Source organism: Acanthopagrus latus, chromosome 12 (assembly GCF_904848185.1).
Source record: "Acanthopagrus latus isolate v.2019 chromosome 12, fAcaLat1.1, whole genome shotgun sequence".
Lineage (NCBI taxonomy): Eukaryota > Metazoa > Chordata > Actinopteri > Spariformes > Sparidae > Acanthopagrus > Acanthopagrus latus.
Window position 1 is genome coordinate 25,481,780 of NC_051050.1, and position 17,561 is coordinate 25,499,340.

Here is a 17,561-nt window from a genome sequence, read left to right on the forward strand (position 1 = left end):
CGTTAAACTTTCCTCTCTGATTAATTACCAAACATTTAATCACAACTCTCGACAGGTCGTCCCGAACGACACCAGCAAATAAACATGGTGCACAAAACAGACTGGAAGCACTGCTCATTATCTCTGAGCCGACAGAAATTCATAGTGTACACTGCACGGATAATTAAATGATGTGTCTTCATAAGGCTTCAGTCAAGGCCAGCAGAGGAGGGGGTCAGCAAAACCTTCACTACAAAGTCCAACACAAAGGAAACGAGTCGGAGCAGAAATCTGCACACAAACACACTAATGAACCTTGGTCAAGTTTCCAGCCTGGATCTTTGGCTCAATCCTTATTTACTTTTATGTTTAAATGAGAGATCTTGCCCCAGTTTTCTCAGTGAGGATGTTCAAAGACTCCCAGTGCTGCGAATCAGAGCTGTGTTGAAACTTAATCTGCTGATTCAACGATGAGACGGGAAGATGCTTCAGATGTACGTTCATGCCTCAGATGAGCTGCCGCCACGTCTGACACCTTCACCTATCAGTCTGCAAAAGATCACAACGTACATCAGTGACAGTCGTCAGGTGTTTGATTCAGCTTTTCATTTTAGGAACGTTTCTGCAAACCAGATGCGTCCAAAGTCGACATCTCGACACATCACGATCACATTACGTGCCTGAATGTGCCGCGAGGACCAGACATCGAGTCGCAGCAGTGGCTGATCTTCACCACACGTCTCCTGATGTTTTGTGGAGACAAACCATCTCTTTGTCACAGCAGGTCGGACCGAAACATTTCTATAAATCCAATCCATGAAGTATGAAGTAGCACAGCGTCGTGACAAGAGAGAAAACATCAACCTAATCAAGTAGGACTCATTTATTCTGGCAGAGAGAGACGGACATCATGTTTGGAAACATCCCTGATCACATCTGTCGGCCTGATCATCTTCCATATGTACCTTTGCTGACGTATGTGACTTAAATGACTTGTTCACAGAATCAGAACCGGCTTTACTCTGGGTTGGATCTATAATCTGAACTCTGTGGACGTCTCTGTGACCAACGTTAACACACTGAATGTGTGTTCAGTGACGTCCAGTGATCAGATCTCACTGGAACAAACAGATACAACATTTTTGACACAAACAAAGAAATGTCTTCGTCTATAATGTTTGCCAAATCAAGAAGTAGGTCCACCTGGTGAAGACAGCGCTGCAGACAGCGTTTCACAAGTTCATGTGGTCTCTCGAAGACAACATAGTCTCATAATTTATCTTTTTTTCCAAAGGGAGTCTGGTGAATCTCCCCACTCTCTGTTCCCTCCAGAGACACAGACTACATGAGCTGCTGTTTACGGTGCAGATAACAAGATGTCTGCTTTTATAAACTGAGTGTAAACGGTGAGATAATTTGAAACAGTGTGTTCAAACAGCTGCTGGGAGGTGAGACGCACTTCAGACACAGAAGAAGATCGGAAACACAGACAGGACTCTACAGCTGTGCAACGACAAAGTGTACAACTAAACAAAGAGATTGATTTAGAATCTGTCGTAGCCGTCTCACAACGTTTGTTAAGTTTCTCCTCTTGAAACAACTCTTAAAATCACTACATTTGTTAAGGGAGTCTGGTGATGTTAATATCAACAACATGTTTAATTTAAATATAAAAAGGTGTGACACCTCAGACTGACACGGTCTCTGTCATTCAGACAGAATAAGGTGTGAAGATTTAACCTGTTTATCTCATTAATACAGAAAATATTCCATTGTTATCCAACGTTTGTGATTAAATTAATGCTTGTTAATGATCAGTGACCCTGCAGATGTGGGATTTTACAGCTTTCATGGTCGTCAGCTCTCATTTCGCTCCGGCGCTGATCCGCCTCTGGAGGTTGTATCAGGGCCGTATTACTGATGAACCGAACCAGTGTGAGCAGAAAATCCAGCAGCGCTGATCATACAGTCTGATTACTGTTCAGGTCCTTCACTCAGCTGAATACAGAGAAACGTCCCACAAAGCAACATTACAGGACCAAACAAGTGACGCAGTAACTGTGACTGTCTTTGGCAACTTATGAGGGAAACAAATAACACAGCTGTACGTCCATCATCCTGTCTGTCATCCTGTCTGTCCTCCTGTCTGTCCTACCAACTCTTCATCACATTTTTGCCCGAAAAAACAGCGTCTGCCACCAGTAAAAAAACTTTAAGTGTGTGATGAAAATAAATCACCGCGACTGTCAGCCCTCCAGACCGAGACTTCAGTGAACTCTCCCCCAGAAAACAGCCTCCGTCCTCCCGAGTCAGACAGCTTCCAGTTTAAAAACGCAACTTTGTCACTTTTGAAGATGTTTGGTGGGTCAGGATCTCCATCACTACACATTATAACAGCATCCATATGATTATATCCCATCCGCAGGTTTAGATTGACAGGAGGATACCTGGGAAACACCTTGGAAACACACCGACGTCATCATCATGATGTGTACCATCACGCCTCTTTAGGAGCCGCAGCGCAGCTTTCTGTGTGAATTACACTGCGGTTTGTGTTTAAGGCGGAGCTGCTTCACTGTGTGTGAACCAACGCTGCGTCGCTGTGTGAAAAGGGCCTGTAACTCAAACCAGCGTGAAGTGAAGAACAGCATAACTGTTTACATCTGATTATAAAGTCTTTTTGTAATCTCACAGATTCTAATAACGCTGTTCCTAAAATACAGGAAGATGGAAAAAGGTCTGGCGAAAGGCTCCTCACAGCACAGTTAGAGGTGTGTCCCCTCAGAGCTGCCGTGGGGTGAGAGTTGCTGTGAGAGGAAATAAAAAGTTGCAGCTCGGTTTACTAACGTCACGTCTCCATGTCCGGTTTATTATATTCTTATCAAACCAGCTCAGTCAGGAGAACCAGAGACACTGTGTATTCTTAGCTTAGCTTCCTCTGCTAGTCGGCTAACGTTGTTTTCTACATGTGAGGCTGAACAGAGCTGAGTTACAGACGAGGTGCTGGCACAGGGACGTGTGTCGGTACGAAACTCCTACTGCAAAATCATAAACAACGATGTCATCGTCCATCTCCATGGAAACATCGCTCAACGCCACTCTGAATCTGAGCTCACTGCGAAGTAAAAGTGTGTTTCTTCCAATTACCCGTCACCACATGCCTCAGGTTGTTGTACGAATTAAAACAAGTTATCTAATCATTATAGTTTCAGTTACTTAATTCTCATTAATCTGTCGTTTATATTTCGGGGTCTGCAGCCCGTTAGTGACAGTGAGGATGAGGAGGAGGCTGAAGGTTGAATAACCTCTGAGTCTGTGTTTCTGCAGCTCCACGCCGACGTGCCGGGCAGCATCACGTTAGGATTCGTCCTCGGTGGATAGTTGAAGACACCTCGTCTTGCCCGAGGAGAGTCGTTGTGAGATGACGGCCCGCGGCGTCTGTGTGTGCGGAGAGTTTAATTCTTGTATGTTTGTCGTCACCTCGCACGTTTCCAGGCGCTGAGGAGAACGAGGCGACGGCACTGTAATAATGTTTTGTGGCTGGTGTGAGACTTCTGGCTGCAGAGATATAAATAACTCCAGTGTTTTCTGAGTGTGGAACTGGGACAGTAGTGCTACTTAATCTGTTTTGGATTAAGCTACATCAGACTTTACTTTATGTTTAGGAGAAGTGTGGAGTCACAGAGGCGTCTCCGAGGTTGGCTTTCAGCAAAGCACTAATGTGATTTTGATGTTCCAGAGAACTGATTTCGGCGTCTCACTCGTGACCTCTGTTTTGACTTTGCGTCTCCTCAGACAACACCGCCCGTGGACCCGTGAGTCGCTCCCTCTTCTGTCTCTCCGCCACATCGGCGGACATGTTGGAGTGAGCGGTCGGTCGGTCAGCGCGGGTGAAATGATCCTTCAGGTTTAATGTCTGTTAGGATTTAAAGTGTCTTCTCAGCTCGGGGGAGAATAACTTCACACGATGAATATGGAGCCGGGAGGCGGGGTGAGAGAGGGAGAGCACGGCTCCGGCAAAAAATAGAAAAGAGGAGGACGAATCCAAGGACGGAGCGGCACAAAGAACGGGGGAATCTGTGTTCGTGTGCTCGTCACATCGATGCAGATGGCACTTTCACACTTCCTCCCCTGATTGAATTTGACTGTCACTTTCTGTCCGACCGTTATGTGCCTGAAACACAGAGCGAGCTCAGAGCTGCACCTTTTCATGAATAATTAAACTCGATTTTGGACTGAGCTGTGTGTCGAATTCTCCTGAAACTGTGTGTAAAAAAAAAACAAAAAACAAAATGTCTTATTAAATCAAAATGTTCCGACTTCATCACCCTGCAACATCTCCGTCAGTCAGGACGTCGAGCCAAAAATCTGTGGGAGCGAAAGGAAGCGAAGTCCTTTAAGAAACAGGTCACACACACACACACACGCACGCACACACACACACACACACACACACACACACACATAATGTCTTTCTTCTTTTTCCCATCTTATGCAATCCCACACAGCAGAGTACAGGCTGCCGGAGATCAAACACGATACTCGTCAACAGCCTCGTCCTCTCTCGTTCTGACGATCTCCACCTCCTCTGAAGCTGCTTCAAAGTTTCCAGAGTCACAGTCTTATCTGAAGACGCTCTGATCTGCTTTAAAATGAGTCTCTGTGTTGAGCCCTCGAAAAGGAGAAGTGTTTTTTTTTTCCTTAATCGAGATGATCCTGGATCTCAACGCTGATTCCACAAGATTTATGACAAAATAATTACGCGTCCAAATCCAATTGCTTTGATGCGTTCATTACAAAAACAGTTTAGCATGACAGGTCTGGATATTAAACGCAAAATAATGCTGATTTAATGCTCCTTCATGAGATGATTGCTTTGTTTTGGGTGGAAGAGGATTGTCAGGGCGCCTGTTAGATCACTGAAGGCTGCTGCACTGTGCTAATCTGTGCTCCACTGTACCAACAGCTGAGAGATAAACATAATTAGCATGCAAATGGTTCTGGAAGCAAACACGGATCTGTTCTTATTTTGTTCCATGTCTCAGGGGAAGATGGATCTGAGAACACAACTTGTGCTCATCTTTGCAAAGTGTCATCGATCAGATCGGAGCAGTTTGTCGTGATCCGATCAGCGCTCGCGTTAGTTGCCATGACGGCGTGATAAACGAGGAGCTGATGTCCTCGTGGTTACGCAGGGAGGAGGCGGGATGATTAATGATGTTTCCATCAACTCGCATCATGTCGTCGGCTCGCACACACACAGAGGCCTCATGGTGAGGCGATATCCTTGATGTGCACATCTGGTTTGATCCTTAAGACATAAGCCTGAAATCTTCAACAGATCTTTCTGAGCCCGACAAGCAGAGCGTGTTAATGCCAGCAGGGAGGCGGCGGGGGGTTCTGCTCAGACGCTCATCCAGCAGATGGCAGGTCCAACTCAGACTGAAGCCAGGAGGCTCGCAGCCAATTATCAACCCGGTACTGCCTCCGATAATCCTGTTCTAACAAGAACTTTACACTGTATCTCACAACACATAATGAGAGAGTGTCAAGTAATCCTCTTTAAAACTCTGATACCGTCTGTGAACCTCGAATCCACCGTTAATTCACTGAGTATTAAAGAAACTCAGTCGCACCACAATTCACCTGAGTTTATATCCTCAGGAGGAAGAGAGGAGGACTTTATATCCTCAGGAGGAGGAGAGGAGGACTTTATATCCTCAGGAGGAGGAGAGGAGGACTTTATATCATCAGGAGGAGGAGAGGAGGACTTTATATCCTCAGGAGGAGGAGAGGAGGACTTTATATCATCAGGAGGAGGAGAGGAGGACTTTACATCATCAGGAGGAGGAGAGGAGGACTTTACATCATCAGGAGGAGGAGAGGATGACTTTACATCATCAGGAGGAGGAGAGGAGGACTTTATATCCTCAGGGGGAGGAGAGGAGGACTTTATATCCTCAGGAGGAGGAGAGGAGGACTTTATATCATCAGGAGGAGGAGAGGAGGACTTTATATCATCAGGAGGAGGAGGAGAGGACTTTATATCCTCAGGGGGAGGAGAGGAGGACTTTATATCATCAGGAGGAGGAGAGGAGGACTTTATATCCTCAGGAGGAGGAGAGGAGGACTTTATATCCTCAGGGGGAGGAGAGGATGACTTTATATCCTCAGGAGGAGGAGAGGAGGACTTTATATCATCAGGAGGAGGAGAGGAGGACTTTATATCATCAGGAGGAGGAGGAGAGGACTTTATATCCTCAGGGGGAGGAGAGGAGGACTTTATATCATCAGGAGGAGGAGAGGAGGACTTTATATCCTCAGGAGGAGGAGAGGAGGACTTTATATCCTCAGGGGGAGGAGAGGATGACTTTATATCCTCAGGAGGAGGAGAGGAGGACTTTATATCCTCAGGAGGAGGAGAGGAGGACTTTATATCATCAGGAGGAGGAGAGGAGGACTTTATATCATCAGGAGGAGGAGAGGAGGACTTTATATCATCAGGAGGAGGAGAAAAGACTTTATATCATCAGGAGGAGGAGAGGAGGACTTTATATCCTCAGGAGGAGGAGAGGAGGACTTTATATCCTCAGGGGGAGGAGAGGAGGACTTTATATCCTCAGGAGGAGGAGAGGAGGACTTTATATCCTCAGGAGGGAGGAGAGGAGGACTTTATATCATCAGGAGGGAGGAGAGGAGGACTTTATATCATCAGGAGGAGGAGAGGAGGACTTTACATCATCAGGAGGAGGAGAGGAGGACTTTATATCCTCAGGAGGAGGAGAGGAGGACTTTATATCCTCAGGAGGAGGAGAGGAGGACTTTATATCCTCAGGAGGAGGAGAGGAGGACTTTATATCATCAGGAGGAGGAGAGGAGGACTTTATATCATCAGGAGGAGGAGAGGAGGACTTTATATCATCAGGAGGAGGAGAGGAGGACTTTATATCATCAGGAGGAGGAGAGGAGGACTTTATATCATCAGGAGGAGGAGAGGAGGACTTTATATCATCAGGAGGAGGAGAGGAGGACTTTATATCCTCAGGAGGAGGAGAGGAGGACTTTATATCCTCAGGAGGAGGAGAGGAGGACTTTATATCCTCAGGAGGGAGGAGAGGAGGACTTTATATCATCAGGAGGAGGAGAGGAGGACTTTATATCCTCAGGAGGAGGAGAGGATGACTTTTATATCATCAGGAGGAGGAGCGGAGGACTTTATATCCTCAGGAGGAGGAGAGGATGACTTTATATCATCAGGAGGAGGAGAGGAGGACTTTATATCATCAGGAGGAGAGGAGGACTTTATATCATCAGGAGGAGGAGAAAAGACTTTATATCCTCAGGAGGAGGAGAGGAGGACTTTATATCCTCAGGAGGAGGAGAGGAGGACTTTATATCATCAGGAGGAGCAGAGGAGGACTTTATATCCTCAGGAGGAGGAGAGGATGACTTTATATCCTCAGGAGGAGGACAGGAGGACTTTATATCATCAGGAGGAGCAGAGGAGGACTTTATATCCTCAGGAGGAGGAGAGGAGGACTTTATATCCTCAGGAGGAGGACAGGAGGACTTTATATCATCAGGAGGAGGAGAGGAGGACTTTATATCATCAGGAGGAGGAGAGGAGGACTTTATATCATCAGGAGGAGGAGAGGAGGACTTTATATCCTCAGGAGGAGGAGAGGAGGACTTTATATCCTCAGGGGGAGGAGAGGAGGACTTTATATCCTCAGGAGGAGGAGAGGAGGACTTTATATCCTCAGGAGGGAGGAGAGGAGGACTTTATATCATCAGGAGGAGGAGAGGAGGACTTTATATCCTCAGGAGGAGGAGAGGATGACTTTATATCCTCAGGAGGAGGAGAGGAGGACTTTATATCATCAGGAGGAGGAGAGGATGACTTTATATCCTCAGGAGGAGGAGAGGAGGACTTTATATCATCAGGAGGAGGAGAGGAGGACTTTATATCCTCAGGAGGAGGAGAGGAGGACTTTATATCCTCAGGAGGAGGAGAGGAGGACTTTATATCCTCAGGAGGAGCAGAGGAGGACTTTATATCCTCAGGAGGAGGAGAGGATGACTTTATATCCTCAGGAGGAGGAGAGGATGAGTGGGTTTACATTCATTCACAGCAGAAGTCATCTGATGACACTCCGCAGGTCTGATCACTTCCTGATTAATTGATCTGCAGAGACTCAACATTTCCCCTCATGAGCAAACACTCATGACGCTAAAGTGGCGAGAAAAAAAAAAACTGCCTTTCTCGGTGAACTGACCCTTTAAGTCACAGCTGCAGGTAATGGAGGTATAAACACACACACACACACACACACACACACACACACACACACACACACACACACACACCTCTGATGTAACTGTATCTGTTCCATATTCATAAGTAAAATGTTTATTGATGAGCCGTCTGTTTGAGCAGCCCAGGAGAGAGACAGACAGGATGAAGCCTCATCTACTGATCGTATTGTTCCATCTCTCTCCAGCAGTGTGTTGAGACTCGTCCTTGGCTGGTTTGGTGCTGCCTGCTTCCTTCCCTGCCTCATAAATAGAGTGGAAACGAGTAGATGAATAAGTAGAAGAATCCTCCCACACTCCGCCGCTGATTATTAAAAAATAAAAAAGGCGAGCGTGACGGGCCTTTCACTAACGCTCATGACGCTCGCTGTATCTCTCAGTCAGACATCAGTCTGCAGAATGAAGACATGCTTGAAGGATTGAGTCACTTGTTAAGTTCCTTTAACGCCTCGACGACCTGTTCTATCAGCGCAGCATCACCAGGATTTACACCCGTATGGGATGACTCATGAAATCTTTTCTATGCCGGCATCAGTGTCGGTACGTGATGCATCACTTAGGAAGAGGAGGAGGGAGGTAAAGGTGTGGAGGTCAGGGTGGAGGAGGGACGCTCAGTTAGTGTCTTATCAACAGTGACAACATCATCAGCTGCCTTTAAGGAACCTTAAAGAGGAACTAAAGCCCCCAAAACCACTTTTTCATTGATTCTTGACTTTCTTATAAATATGCAGCCGTCTTCTACAGGTGGAAACGTTACCGGGTCACAGGCGAACGATCGCTCAGCCAAACCTCTGCGATCAGTTCCTCTTTAAGACAGTTTCATCCCGTTTATAAAACTCTGAATAAAGATTTTACGCTTATGATCAAAAACATTGATTTTAAGATCGAATCTGTATAATAAATAATCAACTTCAGGTTTCAAAGTACATCTCATTCACAGAACAGATGCAAACCAAACCAGCAGACCAGCAGTGAGAAAACCACAAGCAGTGTGATGATGTTTAACCTCTGCAGTCTCATTCAGACACTTGTTAAACCCCTTTTTAAACACACATAAACTCTTATCATTTCAGTCGCAGGGTACATAATATGAAAGTATCTTCAGCTTGTGTAAACTGCAGTAAACCTTCTGTCAGCGTTTCACACTCATTCCTGCTGAGCTCTACTTGGTCGGAAATCAAAGTATTAAACAAATTCAAATTAGACCCGATGATGGCTCAAGATGAAAAGTCGGAGGATCACCAAAGGGATCCTCCTGTGAACAAGCATATGAATCTAATTTCATGAGTCATCCTGCTAACATGGCCAAAAATATTGATCAGCGCGGCTCCGATGGTGTTTATCTGCAGAGGAAAGTCTCCAGCGTCACTGTGCAGAAGGAAAAGCCCTCGACAGATGGTCGGTGAACTGCTGAGCACAGACACGTTCGCATCAAACCTCCAGAGAGTTCAGACTTTCCAACTCACCTGACCTGCCTGTCAACAGAGTGAGAGAGGACCATTAACACGAGGAGACCATCCAAACCCAGAGCTGGCGCCAGACGGGTCCGTTCAGCACCCAGCAGATTGTAGCTTACAACAAATTACACGCTTACTTTTTCCCCTTGTTATCCGCTGACCAGTCGTGAGCCGATCAGCAGCGTACGATTACAACCCAACAGACATTTCAGAGACAAGCAGAGTCAGACTGAGCAGAAATTAGCTGACCTGCAGGATTTACAGCCTCCTCCAGCTGCAGAGCGCTCAGGGTCGACATAAATCTCTCTCAGACTAATTCATGATGCGAGCCTTCATAAGTGGTGGCTGTAAATTTAATGACACAGACTGTAAAACTGAACAGGTCGATTACTGAACGAGGGCCCAGGCCAGTGAGAGCAGCTTATTATGGGCCAGACTGACTTCTGTTGTTACGCAGCCACCTCGCAGCAAAGGAGGAAGTCAGGTGACGATCAGATAAAACAAACACAGGACCGTCTCCTGTTGATGTGCAGCGTGTACGATCCACTCTGATCCCTGAGGTTTGCTGCAGAGCGAGGAGGATGTGGCTGATCACAGGTGATCCACAGGTGAGAGAGTTTAAATGGATGCTCCTCCTCCTGGTTTATGACGCTGGTTTGATGCTCTTTGTGAAACCACAAGTCGACATTGACTTATTCTAACTGAATTAAAATGATGTAACCTTCCCTTTAGGCTTAATTAAAGATATAACCTCATCACCTGTCAGTCCACGTCAGGACGCAGCGGCCTGGATGTGAAGCTACGCTGGCTGTTGACCGTCACTGATCGACGGTCAGCGATGCAAAACAGGAACTTTACAAAATGCGACCAGTGATTGTCTTTGTTCTGGATAAATCTGCAGGTTATTTTCTCGAGCAGTTCGGAAATCATTTTGTTCCAGTAAGAAGGAACTCGACTCGCAGCGAACTAAATATCTTGGCAGTCTGGTTTCTTTCGAAAATCTCTCGGAGGATTATCTGGTGGCTGCCAGACCTTTGTTGGTCGCTGTATGAAGCCTGAAAGAACGTCTGCAGACAGGACAGAAACACACCGACACCTCTGAACATTATTGGTAAATAGAATTTAAATCAAATTGTTATGTTCATCTAATATCCTCCTCAAAAAAGTGACGAGAACTGAAGATCATTTTAGTCGATTACTGGATGAAATAATGGCAGATTAATGAAGATAAGCAGGAAAATGATGCACTGTTCAGGACTGATGCACAGATAAAATATATCAAATATTACGTTTGCCCGTCTCTCGAATCATTCAGCTCTGCAGCAGCACACGTCATTATTTCTGCGGGGTAATCTTCTCCCACTGCTGCAAGTTGGATGAGCCAGAAAAGCCTCATGATAACAACAAAAACAGGAATCCGTGGGGTGAATTTCAACATCAGGGTGAAAAGTGAAGTGCAGAGAGAATCGAGGACAGATTAGTGCGAGCTGTGAACGTGTGAAATGAAAGCAGGGGACAGTTTAAAACGCTCGACCGGAGTGAAAACTGCTGAAATGTTGTCATTTCAAACCGACATGCTGCCGACTGTCGCCGAGCGAAGCCCAGCAGGCGCATGAGTCACGCTGCCAGTTTCTTCTCACAGGAAAGCTGCTTGTGTTCGATGCCATGAAATAAAATCAAGCCGGTGTCCAGGTCCTGTGGCTTCTGTGTCCTGCCTTTCCTTTTTTTTTTTTTTTTTTTTTGAACAACCCCATTTTGCCCTCCGCGGACACGAACTGTGGATCTCATCTCACTGATTCACGTCATCTGGACATTTCTGTGAAACCCAGATGTGCTTCAGGTTTTATAATCAGAATGTTTTTGTTTAATCCTAGAAAAAATACCGTTGTTTAACGGTTTTTAAGCTTCATGCAGTTTAGAAAACGATCAGAACCGTATTTACCTTTCCTGTTAGGCGGCGACCTCTAGTGGCTGTCGTAGTTATTACAGCAACAAAGGAGGAACTCAGGTGAAGTCGTATAAAAAGCGATTATGTCTGTACAGATGGATGTTTAGACACATCTCACCACGGAGGTCGCTGAGTTGTTTTAACCTAATAATCATTAAGTTATGTCGTATGAGTAGAAAATGTTTTCCTGAACGTGACCAAACTGCGAGCGAACGACAAAGATGCTGCGCTGTCAGTTTGGTCATCGCTGGTAATCAGACAGACTTAATCAGCCTCCATATTGTTGAAGTTTGTTAAAGTAGTGAAAATGTTTTTTATTCAAATTGTCCCTCGTGGAGTTTTCCCCAAACAGCTGAACAATTAAACTACTTCTGATTTTCACACTACTAGAGGTTTTGCAAAATGTTGTGTGGTTTCTGTGGCACTCCACGTTTATTAGACCCTGAGGTGAAACCTCTAAGCCAGTGACCACTGTTCAAGACAGCGTTTCGACATGTGCAAGCGTGAAACCGCTGGATTTGATTAATGAGATATCGGGACGTTTTCCAGCCGTGTTTGTAGCTTAAACATGATATTTTCTTCAAGTGTTTTTTATGTCGAAACTTAGCCAGACAATAAGAATCTGCTGTCTTGACATATAAATATCAACTCAACCTGAAGAAAAGAAAAATGAAGAAATGTTTCAGCACATCTGTGGTTCACAGAAACTAACAACAAACTTTATAGGCTCTCTCAGCTCATTGTCTTGGTTTTACACTTCACTCTCACAGCTCATATAAATGAGATCTACACCACCGGCAGACGGACGCGAGCAGATATTTCCTCGGGAGGTGGTGGAGACCAAAACCAGAGCTGAAACAAAGAGACGACCAGACTGAGATTCATCATGTGACACAAACACGACTCCAAACCAACCATCGTGTTGCTTCTTTAACAGCCGAATGTGTGAAAAGAAAGTAAGTGTTTGCCGACACGCTCTCATTAACAACTTGTGTGAATGAAATGAGTAAAGTTTGATCTGGATCATCTCCCTGAACACACCGTCATTAAAATGAGTCTAAACACTCCCTGAGGATCAGAGTTTCTCATCCTAATTAAATGCTGCCTCATTATCTCAGTCAAGTGAAGTCGTTACTGCGGGACGAGCTTCCAGCTGCAGTGAGCTCTCCTTAGGTTTATTACACCTGCTCACATTCTGTCTTCTGATGGTCGGCTGGAGTTAAATGTCGTCTTAGTTGAGACGGGTCGGTACATCGGAAAGACGACCGGCCCGAACTGTAATTAGATGTCCACTCTGTAGACTCATATCCAATCATGCACTTCATGAAGATGAATGAGGGTCTGAATGATTGAATTATTACGACCTGGATCTTATCTGCACACAGCAGAGCTGAGAGACGAGACAGTGAGCCTCGTGAAGTGACTCATCTCATCCGTCTCTCCGTCTCCTGTGAGCTTTGAATTCACTGAACGCTCTTTACTGCACAAATCTGCTGTAAACGTCTCATTTCAACATGAAGAATCACCTGTTCACACGGTCAGGTCCAATAACAACCTGAGCACAGAGCGACACAGTGAGAAGCTGGTGGACGGAGAGAGTTTTCACAGAAACTACTGAACCGTCACGCCAACAAAATCAGCCGCAAATACATTTAGATATAAAAAGAAATACAGGTGGCGTCGCTGGTCGTCCTGGTTGGCCAACAGTGGGTCGCCTCATCATTTGTAACTTCACAACCAAGTAGTTTTATAGACAAATCATTGGAAAGCACTGTGGACTCAGAACACAGAGTGAGCGGGTCACAGATCTCGCCAAAGTTACGTCCTGCAAAACCATCTGAAACACCACGTTTACAGTTTAACACTTCAGCTGCCATCATCACAGAGGACGCTTCACTACCACAACCAGGGAAACCACAACAGTAGTTTGGACTCAAATGCACGACGCGACACTGAGTCTTTACTAGGAAACAGGTTCGTGCACGAGTAGCGAAGGCAAACAAATCAGGCAGAGACGACGCCGCAGGAAACACGGCTGACAAGAAGCACAGGGACAAGAAGACGAGCTGGCAACAGACGGGGGAAACACAGGGACTACACACACACACACACACACACACACACACACACACACACACACACACACACACACAAGCAGCAGGTGAAGGTGATCAGGGCGGAGACAGACACAAGAACAGGGACAAAACTGTAACATGGACTGAGACACAACAATCTTATTCACAGCTTTGGAACATCTGACTTCAACGTGTCCACGATCCTCAGGAATAATAAACATGAAGGCGAACAGCCTGCAAGCCAGTGACCACTGTTCACGACGGCGTTTCAACATTTGTAAGAGTTAAACTGCTGGATTCAATTAACGAGACGTCGGGACATTTTCCAGCCGTGTACGTAGCTCAAACATGAAGTTTGTTAAAAGATAACAAGCCGTCTGTCGTCTCCACGTATAAAAATCAACTCTAGCTGAAGAAATGTAAAGTTTGTGGTGGTTTGAACCGAGACAGCCGGTGAAATAACTTCCTGTGATAATACCTCTGAAGTGTTGTTTGTTTCTCCCGCGTGAAGAAAGAAACGAAGCCTGATCTGCAGACGACTCTCTCCAACAAGTTTCCACTTCAGATCCAAAGTGTTTGTACGAGCTCGTTCTTCTTCTCTACACGAGGCCGAACGCTTCTGTTCTCAAGGTCACGATCTGACTCCATGTCATCAACATCCACCTCATTCTGACTTCACACTGGACCTGTTGGTTCTGTTTAACACACGCCTTCTTCAGCAGCAGCAGTTTTCACACCAAAGGCAAATACAGCAGCCTGTAAAACAAACAGTCGGACACAAAGAGAACCAACAGTGTGTTTGAATCTGAATCCCCGACAGACGAACTCTTCCCTCCTGTGTGTTTGATTAAAACCACACCGAGCTGCTCAGCCGATCAGTTCTGCAGCCAGCGGAGCCAGAAGAAGGTCGACCAGCTCATCAGAGACGCTCAAACACCTGAAGACCAGCCGGAGGAGGACCGGCAGTCAATAAATCTGACTTATTCCCACGTTAAATCACATTTTCAACAGCTCTGAAACATCTGAACAACCTCTGAATGTCTGAGGAGAGAAACCAGAGCGATGAAGTCTGTGTGACATGATCCACAAACACAACGGCAGGATTCACTGATGAGGCGCTCGGTAATGAACGTGAATAATCATCAGGACTAAACAGATATGATGTCGTGCTTCCTGTGAGTATTAATATCTATTGATCAGGTGATGACAGGAAACTGGATCATCATCAGAGCCGATCGATCTGATCACGGCTGGATATTAACGTTCACCACTGAAACTCAAACACTCTCAGTTTTGTGTCGATGATTAAAATAAAGAAAATCTGCAAACATCAACATTTTAAAAGCAGCAAGTCAAAACTGATCAACTCATGATTGATCCTCAAAGACCGTCTGATCAATAACTTCAGTTTCTCTGCGATCACACAAACATCCTGAGGAAGTTCCACCACCAGTCATCCTGTCAGGTGACCAACAGAAGCTTCGTGTCTGTCCACACATCAGCCAATTAAACAACAATTAACCGACCTGCAGCTCTCCGCCTCCATCAGGTCCCAGTGAAGCGGAGCTGCAGCCGCACGCAGCCCGTCACAAGTTACCTCAGTGCGGCGTCAACACGCCGCCTGTCCGCCGCCCTCCGCCGGGTGTGTGCTCGGTGTGTGTTCGGTGTGTGCTCGGTGTGTTCTCGGTGTGTGTTCGGTGTGTGTTCGGTGTGTGTGCGCTGTCACATCTGTCGCCTCTCAGAGAAAAACAAAACATCTGTAAAATCCAGCCGACGGAAGAAACGAGGAGCTGCACTCACCTGCCCGCCGGTCGGTGTTGTGTCTGCGGCCACAGACGGTGCTGGAGTGAGTGTGTGTGTGTGTGTGTGTGTGTGTGTGTGTGTGTGTGTGTGTGGTGCTGCCGGTGCTCACCGCTCTGCACACAGAGCTGCGCGTGCATGCGTGCGTGTGCGTTGATGTGTGTGTGTGTGTGTGTGTGTGCAGTTGGCGGTGGGGAGAAGCTGCGCAGTGAGATCTGCGCTGGAGGAGCTTCTTCTTCTTCTTCTTCTTCTTCTTCTTCTTCTTCTTCTTCTTCTTCTTCTTCTTCTTCCTCTTCTTCTTCTTGATTCCGAGGCTTCTGTTCAACATGTATCGTCAGAGAGGTTCGTCCCAGTGGGATCAGGTCTGCAGGGTCGGATCCAGGTTTTAAGAGAGGGTGCAGAGAGAGAAGCCCCCCAGAGAGGAACCAGAACTGGAGGAAGAATCCGGATCTTTCCTCTACTGAACTAAAACAGCTGATGGTGTAAAATTACAGTTTCCAGTTTCATCTACACACCACCAGATGTTGATAACACGTCATCACACCAGCACAGGTGAAGAGAACCTGCCAGCTGCAGAGTCCACTGACCCGGCCCAGTCTTAGCGGGTTTCAGTGGGATATTTGACCCGTGGAAAAACATCTGCTGAGGTACTGCACCTGAAGGAACCGAACTTAAACAACATGAGGATATAAAGTCAGGTGAAGTGTCCACAGAGCAGTTCTGCAGCTGCACAGGAGAAGAGTAACTCAGACGGTGAGCTCCGGTCTCAGCTGCTGCTCCACCTGACAACCAGAACCAGCAGCACCGGGCTGCAGCTGTTCTGATGTTCTGATCATGTCATGAACCGAAGGAGGTTTTTATCTCCCACATCAGCTTTTCATTTCCATCTGTGTCCTTCGACAGCTGAGCTGATCTGAGCTGTTTCTTCAGAGCAGGATCATCTTAAAATGTGTCAAACCAAGTGATTATTTATGTATTTATTTAATTTTTAAAGATTAATAAATTAGCAGAAGAAGTGAATAAAAACAGACTGCTCATTTTTTTTTTTTCACTCAGTTTCACAATATTTTTCTCTTCAATAAAAAACTCCAAACATTTTATATTTCTCTGTTGTCCTTCAGGGCTTCTCTATCATTTCCTCTCCTCTCCTCTCCTCTCCTTTCCTTTCCTCTCCTCTCCTCTCCTTTCCTCTCCTTTCCTTTCCTCTCCTCTCCTCTCCTCTCCTCTCCTCTCCTCTCCTCTCCTCTCCCCTCCCCTCCTTCCCTCTCCTCTCCTCTCCTCTCCTCTCCTCTCCTCTCCTCTCCTTTCCTCTCCTCTCCTCTCCTCTCCTCTCCTCTCCTCTCCTCTCCTCTCCTCTCCTTCCTCTCCTTTAATCAGATCCATCACATGAAGTTTGGTGCTTCTCATTTCCTCTCTGCACCTGCTGACCTGACTCGGGCTTCAGGCGCTCTGAGTGAAAACAAATTAAGCGCCGACACAAACAGGTCCGTGTCCCTGGAAGTGAAACACTCTGCTGTTACTTCTAATCTGTTTTCTGTCATACGTGAGCTGCTGTGTGTGTGTGTGTGTGTGTGTGTGTGTGTGTGTGTGTGTGTGTTATCAGGAAACCTCTTGTTATCCTGCTCTAATGTAAAACAGCTCTCAGCCTCACAGATCAGATGAAGTAACAGCATCAGACGCTCGGCCCGCTGCGACGCTTGTGACCGACTCCGAGCAATTTGCTGCGATAATGAGTTTCTAAAGCTGCGAGATGAAAATGAAAGCAGGGAGGAGAGCCGGTGGAAGAGTTACTGGACAGAAGGACTGAACGTTTTGTTTGGACAGAGTTTTCCTCGCAGTCTCCTCGGCTCTGTAATGAAATGTTATTTGGATTCTGACCTCAGATCGTATCATCAGTACGTGTCTGAGCCTCGAGGCGAACGTGAGGACAGATGAGTTCAGGCCGCAGTCCAATCTGGGGAGAATAATTGTCTTCACGCTTCACAACCG

At 46.2% G+C, this 17,561-nt stretch overlaps 1 protein-coding gene across 2 annotated transcripts in view; it reads right to left on the minus strand.

Annotated features, from left to right (window-relative positions):
- Window positions 1–16,610, minus strand: part of npy8ar (neuropeptide Y receptor Y8a) — a 28,257-nt gene extending 11,647 nt beyond the window's left edge. Inside the window, exon 1 of one of the 2 annotated variants that reach the window (XM_037118054.1) lies at window positions 15,573–16,610. The gene's annotated coding sequence lies outside the window, so the exon portion shown is untranslated. Of the gene's footprint in view, window positions 1–15,298 lie in introns of both variants that reach the window. The other variant, XM_037118055.1, reaches the window with a different exon arrangement.
- Window positions 16,611–17,561: the final 951 nt, after the last annotated feature.